Source organism: Diceros bicornis, chromosome 33, assembly GCF_020826845.1.
Source record: "Diceros bicornis minor isolate mBicDic1 chromosome 33, mDicBic1.mat.cur, whole genome shotgun sequence".
NCBI classification, from domain to species: domain Eukaryota; kingdom Metazoa; phylum Chordata; class Mammalia; order Perissodactyla; family Rhinocerotidae; genus Diceros; species Diceros bicornis.
The window spans coordinates 2,458,630-2,468,693 of NC_080772.1; positions in this window are offsets into that span (position 1 = coordinate 2,458,630).

A 10,064-nucleotide genomic window follows, 5' to 3' on the forward strand; every position below is an offset into this window, starting at 1 on the left:
ACCTGCACTGAACTCTTTCTTTATCCACTCAGGAACTGGACCCACAAGGTGCCACCTCTGATCAACAGGGAAGGGGGTGACAGGATGCTTTGCTTCCCCATTTACATGAAGCTCCTAATGTCCTTTCAGCAGGATCCACTAAGAATCCACCAGTTGCCTAGACGCTACTCATAAGCCACCTGGGGCCTATATCATTGCCAACCAGGCACTCAGGTGAGACTCCTGTGGTTGACTCGAGTGACTGCTCTAGGGGTCCAGTGGGGAGTCCCACAATGCACACACATCTGTCTCTGGTCCAGCTGTTCAGATCCAAGGATGAGCAGCCTGTTTGTCCACCTGGGCCAGGGGAATCCCCTGCTGTGCCCGTCCCTGGGGCAGGCAGTGTGCCCTCCCCTTGGAGACATGGTGAAGATAGAAGGAGCAGCAGGGGCCTGGCTTCTTGAGGACAGGTTTAGGCTGAGGGATAAACCCACCCAACCACCCAACAGCCTGGAAGAAGCTATATCCAGCAGGATGGACGTGAGTGGAAGCCAGAGACCTGCTGACGGCGCCAGCTCGGCAACTCGTCCTGGAACAGCCCAGCGAACACCACTGTGTCCCATGACCAAGGCCTCCTGCCCAAAGATGGCACCCCACCTGCCCATGGGCAGAACAGATCCCTCTGCTTGTTAATCTGGACAAGATAGATGGGAACGTTTCAGAGAAAGTGCAAGTGAGAAATTATCAAAACCACAGCTTGCTCAGTCCCCCTCCCCCCCTGGCCCCTCCTCTCTTTCCAGACCCACAGCCTCCACTCTACCTTGGTCAGCAGTTCTCTGTTCAAGGACACGTCTTGGCTATAGCTCTCCTTAAATTTTTCAGAGCTCTCCCTGAGGGGAAGGGGAAGAGGGAAGGATAAATTTAGGGATAATGTGAGGGGTCTAAGTGCATATCCTTTTCTTTGACAACCTGAGAGATTCAAACTGCCTGGAGGAGTGCTCTCACTGGGCTCCTCTGAGGGCTAAGGTCTCGTGGGACTGGGAGGGGGCTCTCCTGTTGGTCACTGGGGTATCCATTCCCCAGCTATACAGAGCAGCTCTCTTTTGACCACTTTGAGTTTCAACTGGGCATAGAGTACTGTTGCTATAAACACTTGAAAATCTCCAATGTGGCTCACTCCAGTACCTGGCATTTAGGGAAACCGAGTCCTGAAGCAGAACTGGCGCACTAAGGAACCCGGGAGACTTAGAGACCCACCGCTGAGGCCCAGGCCCTGTCCCCATCATTTGCTGCCTCCCAGGAGTTCCCACCTGACTGAGGGGCCAATGGCAGATATTCAGGAGATCCCCCATCCACCCTGGTCCTCCTATGGAGAGGGGTACTACCCACCAGGAAACTTCCCCCATGTGTTCTTCAAGTGGCATATGGATGTTTTCTGCAGAGCAGAGATGACAGTGCGGGGCGAGGAGAAGTTCTTCAGGATCTCGAACTCCTGGGGAAGGGAAGAGAATGAGCTGTGAGGTGGGGCGCAGGAGCCCTGCCTGCTCTAGCTTCAGTCCCCTTCTATTTAAATCTCCCCTCCTGGATTAGACAGATGTTCAGGGAGCCCCAGAAGGGCACATTTAGGACCCAAAGTGTAACACTCACAAGGAGGAGGATTTTAGCTCAACCCAAGGAGGAAGCCACGTAGGAAGTGACCATCCCCACACTGGGACCTGGAGTCAAGATCAGCGTGCTCCTGGCAGGAAGGACCTAGGGACTTGCAGGGGCTTAGACCACACACTGCAATCCTGGGAGCTGATAAAGGTGGAGGCAGTTCCTAAGGCTCCAGAGAGGGGCTCCACTGGGCCTCCAAAAGCACACCTGGGCCACCTGGATCCAGCGCTACACCACCCTCACCCTGTCCTGGGACATCATGCTCGGGACCCCGAGGCAGGTGGTGATGACGAGGTTGGCCACCCTTCTGAAGTGGTTGATATTGGCCCGGACGGTGTGTGCCAGGTGCTCATTGCCGGGCTTGTTCCTCTTGCCCCAGGTGGAGCCCAGACACTGAGAGGGCACCACCTTCTGGAAGAGCTCCTGGGGAACAGGGGGAGTGTCACCCAGCATTGCCACACCCCAGCTCTGTGTCCGCAGCCCCCAAAGTCCCACACAGGGGTCACAATTTAGAGCTGGAGCTCAGGAAGCTCATGATGTGGCCTGAGCCTTGTTCGAGTCCCTGGTTTTTCTTCTCTGTCACCGCAGGCACCCAGCAGAAGATGACCCAGGACCCAATACTGGCAGGGAAGGGAGAGGGACATTTGCATCCATCAGGTCCTGGCTAACTCCAAGCTCCAGATGGTGGCTCAGCTTGGCTCATCCCAAGGGGGCATCTTCCAACAACATGATCCCCCCTCTGGTCCCACTCCCCATTCTGATGTACATTCCCCTGTGGCAGCTACAACCACGGGCCTTGTCTGTCTCCCTCATAGTGAAGTACACATCAGGTGTCTAATAAGTCCTGAGGCTGTTGAGCCTCCTGAGCAGAAGGTTGGGCCACCAGGGACCTGGCTGCACACAGTGAGTTCCCCTCCACCACTGATGTGCCAGGCCCTGCTCACCCTTCCGTCTCTTCTACCTCATGTAGCCGGCACAACCACTCTGTGCAGCAGGTCCTGTTAGTGTCCACCTCTACGGTCTGCAGGTGGACAGCAAATGTTTGGGGGTTCAGAAAGTTGCCCAGGTCGTATGGTTGGTAAGGGGTGGAGCCAGGATTCGGGCCCAGATCATAGGAGACTGGATGAGGTCTGGGGCAATGATGGCAGAGTGAAGGCCTACCCCACCCACCCTGAGAGCCCAGCTGCTCACCGCATCCATCACGGTCAACTGCTCCACCACCAGCTTAGGAGGGAAGGCCGTAGGTTAGGCTTCTTCTCATGCTTCTTAGCCACAGGTGGAGATGGACTTCCCACTAGAAATGATGGTCCAGGTGACTCCAGCTCAGCAGCTCCCACTCCTGCTGCAGCCGATGTTGGCCCTTGCTCCAGCTCCAACACTGCTGATGGAGGGGACACTGGCTCCAGTGCTAGAGAGGGTGGTGTCAACGGAGCTGGAGCCAGCTCTACCTCCACCACTGCCCACTGCTCTGCTTCTGCTGCTGGCTGAAGCTCTGCACCTGGCGCTGGAGCGGGATAAAGAGAAAGGTTCACTCACATAGCTGACTTTCCATGTGTCCTTCTAAATACAGGAAAGATCCCACTTCCTTTCCAGGAATACCTAGCCTGCAGTCCCCCTTACCCTCTGGCTCTGCCTCAGTGGCCTCCAGAAGCTCACACCAGTCAAAGGAAAGAGGGTCACAGCAGCTCAGCTCTGAATCAGGCAAGGTTTCCTGCATGTACATCCCCTTTAGCTTGAAAAAGAGACAGCCCCTGACTGGTCCCACCCTAGTTCTGGTCCAACCCCATCATCTCAAGGTCCTGAGTGTGGAGGCCCTCTGCTCCTGTTCTCATCTTAGAGCAGCACTGGATGGTGTGGGTGGCCTCATGCACCTGCCCCTTGTCTAGTGAGTTGGTGGACTTGAAACCCTTGGGCAGCTACTCGATGACCTCCTGAGTGGAGTTCTGCAAAGACTGCCTGGGAGCTGGGCCAGAGGGAATCAGGGGCTGCCTGCACACTGCCACTGTGGTCAACCCCCAAGAGAAAGTCTGCTCCTCAGTTCAGGCACAGAGGGCATCCTGGCAAAGAACTCTGGTCAGGAAGGGAAGGAGATGAAACCTCTAGGGCTCAATAACATACGAGTTGAGCAGCTCACCTTCTCATGCTGCCAGCCATGACTGGGTATGAACATGACAGACCCACCAGACTTCCGACACCTAACAACCAGCTCCTGCCCAGGAATGGCCTGCCCCACATACCCTGCCTTTCCCACACCACACAGACACACAAACACACACAAACACACGATGAGGGGCCTGGATTTTGGGGTTGATCAGGTGGGATCACCGTTGTGTCCTGGTCTGCACTAACCTTTCCTGGGCTGCCCATGTTACCCTTCACTGCCTCCTGTCAGACACCCAGAGGTGTCAGGGATGAGGGCTGAGCCAATGTAGGCAACAATCAAAAAGATTCTATTTCTGGGCTTTTTTGAGCCCAGATCCTGCAAAAGTTGGGCTACAACAACAAAACATTTTTGCCTCTTGACTGTCTCCCGTCAAGTGAGCTGGATGGGGGACTGTGGGTGCCTGGTTACCAGAGTTCAAAGATCTGTTGAGGCCTAGGGCCAAGGAGATGGGGTCATTTTTCAAGATTCCTATACCTGGACCCCTTACCTCAATCAGATTTCTCCAGAGCTGCCCCCTGAGCCCGGGCTGCTCACCCTCCTCTCTCATGTCACTTCCTGAACTGTACACAAGGAGCCTACACAGCCCTAGCCCCAGCTCCCTAGAAACCTAACTCAGGTCCTTGCTTTGAGGAGACAGAGATGAATGCAGACATCCTTTAACTTACCAGTTCTTCATCCTGGGATAGTCCCTGTGCCTCTCAGGTCCTCCCCAGTCTCCAAACCTACACCAGGGGGATCAGGCTAGAATCTACTTCCTAGGGACCTCACCTGGTGTATATGAGATAATATCTATTACCCCTGTGGGCTGGTGTCACATGTACATAAGGCACAAAATTAGAGATGGAAGAATAACAAGAAGGGGTGACAGGTAGCACAGAACACCACTCAAAACAGGCCTGGGTTCTAGCAATGTGATATTGGAACAGTCACTCCCAACTTGGCCTCACTTTCAGGTCAGCATCATGAGGGGGTTGAAACTAATGGAAATTTAGCTACTGCCATCCCTGTGGCATTAAACCATTCAATTGTTTACTGTTTTATGGAGAATGAGACCCAAGTGCCTCATCTTGGCCTATGAGGTGGGCAGCCTCCACAGTGGTACCCAGTAAGCCCCACCCATGTTATAGCCATCCCCGTGGAACCACTAAGTAGTTAGTAACTGGCTTCTGAACATAATAACAGCCAAAGTGATGGGATGTCTTGTCTAAATTTTAACTACACAAGTCTCTCACTTCCTCTTACTCCGTCTTTCATGTTTCATCTCTCTCTCTCTCTCTCTGTCGAATCCTTGTAACTGAGGAATCAAATACCAGTGTTTTGGGACTGCCCAATGTGGAGGCCTATAGAGGAGAAAAGCACGGGTGTGCCCAGGCCGACAGACAGAAAGAAACTTAAACTCTCAGTCCAAACTGAACCCTGAAGTCTGAGAGTGAACTTTGGGGCTAGTCCTCCCCCAGTTGAGCCTCAGTTGAGGCCACAGCACCAACCTGTTCAACTCACTGAGGCAGAGGCACCAAGCTGAAACGTGCCTGATTGCTGATCCACACAAATTGTGAGATAGTCAACATTTGTAGTTTTGAAATGCAAGGTTAGGGGCAATGAAGTCAGAGAGGGAAAGGTAACTGACACAGCCTACCAGGCCCTGGCCCTACCTTCCACCCCAGCTCCTGTTCTCTCCTCCCAGCCTCCCTCCAGCTGCACTGGCCACATTTCTAACCTCCTCTGGCCAAACTCACTTCTGCCTGTGAGACTCAGGACCAGCGGTGCCATCTCCCTGACACACTGCTCCCAGACCCCTGAAGGGCTGGCTCCCTCTTGTCATTCTGGTCCCAGAAAACGTCACCCCAGTGAGGCCTTTCAGACCCTCCTACCCAGTGATGCCCAGCCCTCCCCCACAGCCCCCTGATGTGTTTCTCTACAGCACTTGCTCTTTTCTTGCTCCTGTTTTTGCTTTTGTCCATTTCCCCTCTAGGCTGTGAGCTCCTGGCAGGCAGGGACCACTTGGTCATTTTCATCCTGCACTTTGGCCCACCAGGGCACCTGGCACAGGGTGAGTGCTCAGTGCACAGCTGCTGAATGAGTACATGGGAAGATCTTGCACCCCTCTCCCTGCTTCTGACCAACTGTGATTGTGGAGATGAACACTAGAAATAGGAGGTACAAGTTGTTTCTGAGGCAGAGGGACAGCCAGAAAGACCTCTGCTTGACTCTTCTCTGCTCCAGGAGGTCAAGAAAAGTTCAGTGGACACCGTGTAAATTCCGGGTTTACAGGAGAAGGAAAGGACTTGATGTATATGTATATTATGTAATGGTTACCAAAATAAGTTTAGTTAACATCAATCACCAAACAAACAAAAAAGATTTTTTCCTGGTGATGAGAAGTTTTAGGATCTACTTTCTTAGCAACTTTCAAATGTACCACACAGCAATGTTAACTTGCATAGTGCTGTATATCAAGTATATCTCAATACAACTGAAAAAAATAAAAACAAAATCTAACTTGCCACCACTGACACAAGAGGCTGCCCGCCCCCTGGTGGCCAGCACGAGCACTGCAGCCCTCACCAAAACTCCACCAAACAGAAAGGAACCATTCTTCAGATGTCCTCAAGGCAGAGGCTCTCCAGGGTCCCAGAGGTAAAGGAGCAGGACCTGTCGGCTTCGAGAGAGTGGGGTGAATCTTGGGAGCCTACCTTTCCCCCCATCTTGCTGTCCCCCACCAGGTGTCTTCTTCATTCCTGAGGCATCCAACCTCAACCAGGACAATGACTCCCCCTGCCTCCAGATGAGGACCCCGAGGATCCAACAAGAACTGGTCTTCTCCCTCATCTCTAGACTTGGTGTCTAGTGCTCTGGCATCTTCTTCCTTATCCCCAGTTCTCATCCACCTATGCCCCCATGTCTCCTCAGTTCTAAATGATCTCAAGTGGGTGGAAAGCATTTTCTCAACATTTCAGAGCACAGTAGGTCATGAACAGAGAACCTAGTCCAACAGACACATTGCGAGTGCATGGAACACTTGGAGTCACCTGCTGGATGCACTCCATTTTATACAGGAGGACCCTCACTGAGGTATTCTCTCCTGTTCCCAATGCCTACACAAGGGGAGGATGGACTCATCACAGTTCTGGGTGCCCACAGAGGTGGACTGCAGGATCCCAGTCCTGTGCTCCCCAGGCTGGGCCAAGGATGGGTCTGGAACAGACAGATAGGCAGAAACCTAGGAACCTTAGGGATTCCTCTGCCCATCTCTGGGCATGTATCTAGGAGAACGAATGCCATGGTCCCCTGGGAGAGCTGCCTCCCATCTCTCTCCCTCCTGCCTCTTGTCACTTCCTCCGGGTCAGCTCTTTCTTGACTGCACCTCCATGGCCCCCACATGAGAATTCAGTGTGAGTGGGGGTGCCTATGCACATGCTATGATGAGGAGAGGAAAATGATCTCATATGGAGAGGGGTGGGCAGCAATCCTCTAAGATCTTAATGCCTCTCATTGCCAAAGGAGACCTGAGGGAAGGGACGGAGCCTTGGCCAAGGAAGCTGGAGCTCTGTCTAGTCTTTGGGACCCGGACTACCTCCTGTGGTCTGGGCCAGTACTTGCCTCTTTCTGGGCTAGTTTCCCAACTGCACAGTGAGGGGTAAGATGTGCAACAGCACAAGCGTGTGCTCAGCCAGGACAAGTCATCAGGCCCCATAGATACATTAAGTATGTTTTAAGTGTATTGAAGACATTAATATTGCTGTGCAATCATCACCACGATCCATCTTTAGAAGTCTTTTCATCCTACAAAACTGAAACTCTATACCCATTCATGAATAACCCCCCATTCCTCCTCCTCCCAGCCCCTGGCAAACACCATTCTACTTTCTGTCTCTCTGAATCTAACGATTTCAGCAACCTCATAGAAGGGAAATCACACAAGGTTGTATTTTTGTGACTGGCTTATTTCATTTAGAGTAATATCCTGAAGGTTCATCCATGGTGTGCCATATCTTAGACTTTCCTTCCTTTGTTAAGGATGAATAATATGCCATTTTATGTATATACCACATTTTGCATATCCATACATCCCTGGACAGATAGCCTAGCCGGGCCCAAAACCAAGCCCAAAATAAAATGGGGCCCCAACCAGACTTTTATCAACGGTCCCCTGGAGACTACTTTCTTAAGCCACGTTCCATATATTTACTAAGGATCTAGTCTTGGGCCATGAGTTCTTTTTCAGAAACCCCGTTTTTCCTCCTTGAGCAAGTTTCAACTGGTTTGAACCAGTGAGACCACAAGACGGCTGGCAAGACTCAAACCATCACTGCTGTTTGAGTCAAGTGACTGAAGGATGACGTAGGGGACCAAGAACTCAGCTGTCAATCATGTTAAGGACACTGCCTTTTGAACGTGGGATGTATGACAGAACATGAAAATCTACTTGCGCAAAATGCGTAGGACTGCCCCCAACCTCCCACACCCACTCCTTTGCCCTTAAAAAGCCCTTTCAACTGCCCATTGGGGAGAAGGATTTAACCTTTGGCTCCTGTCTCCCTGCTGGCCAACCTAGTAATAAAGCTTTTTCCCTTCTACAAGAGCGGTATCTCATGGTTGGCTTAAGGGGTGCATTGGGCAGCGAGCCCTTCCTCGGTTATGATACTTGGGTGGCTTCTATGTTTTATCTATTATGAATACTGATGCTATGAATATGGGTGTTGAAATATGTTTTGAAGAATATGCTTTCAACTCTTTTGGGGCGTATATACCCAGAATTGAAATTGCTGGGTCCTATATAATTATATTTTTAATTTTTTTTTAGGAATTGCTATACTGATTTCTACAGCAACTGTATATTTTATCTTCCCAAGACAGTGCACAAGGGTTCCAACTTCTCCACATCTTGACCAACACTGGTTCTATTCTTTTTCTTCTTCTTCTTCTTCTTTTTTTTTTGGATGCCATTTTTTTTTTTTTTGATCGATGAATGTGAGGTGGTCTCTCACTGTGTTTCTGATTTGCATTTCCCTAATGATTACTGATGATGAGCGTCTTTTCATATGCTTATTGGTTATTTGTAGATCTTCTTTGAGGAAACGTCTACTCATGTACTTTGTTCAAATTTGATTTGGGTTGTTTGATTTTTGTTGTTGAGTTTAGGAGTTCTCTATCTATTCTGGATATTAAGCCCTTGTCAGACACATGGTTTGCAAATATGGTCGCCCATCCTGTGAGTTGTGCTTTTACTGTTGATAATGTCTTTTGAGATACAAAACTTTTTAATATCCATGAAGTCCAGCATGTGTATTTTCTTATTTTATTGGCTGCTCCTTGGGGGTCATATCCTTGAAATCATTACCAAATCCTATCTTGTAAAGTTTTGTCTTATGTTTTCTTCTAAGAGTATTATAGTTTTAGCTCTTATATTTAGGTCTTTGATCTATTGGGAATTAAGCTTTGTATATGGTGTTAGGTAAGGGTTCAAGTTGATTCTTTTGCATGTAGATATCCACATTTTCCAGCACAACCTGTTGAAAGGGCTTTTCCCCTTTGAATAATCTTGGCACCCTTGTCAAACATCGTTTGATCACATGAGTGAGGGTTAATTTCTGGGCTCTCAATTCTGTTTCCATTGGTCAATATGTCTGTCTTTATGCTATGACAATGCAGTTTTGATACTGTAGATTTGTAGTAAGTTTTCAATCAGGAAGAATCAGTCCTCCAACTTAGTACCTTCTTTCAAGATTATTTTTGGTATCTGGGCTTACTTGAGATTCCATAAGAATTTTAGGATGGGTTTTTTTCTATTTCAGCACAAAACGTCCTTGGGATTTTGGTAAGGACTGCACTGGATTTGTTGATCTCTTTGGATAATGTTGACATCGTCACAATAAGGAGTCTTCCAATCCATGGTGATGGGATGTCTTTCATTTCTAGCAGTGCCGGGTGGTTGTTCAGGTTGAGGGGGCGGCACTCCTAGAGGTAGTCGTGCAGAAACCCACAATTCCTCCTCACTGTGCCTTCACCATTTCCTTAGAACTCATCGACCATCAACAGAAGAGAAAATGCATGTAAAATGCATGTGGGAAATTTGCAAGGACTGGGTGTGCCAGTCAGTGCGCACCCAGGATCCGACCCTGGGCCCCCAGTAGCGGAGCATGCGCACTTAACCGCTAAGCCACTGGGCAGGCCCTGGTGTCTTGTTTTAAACACATGACTTCTGTTGGTCCTTGATTTTCCCAGTTACACCCCAGCTGTCCTTTCACTGACCATTGTTGGTCAC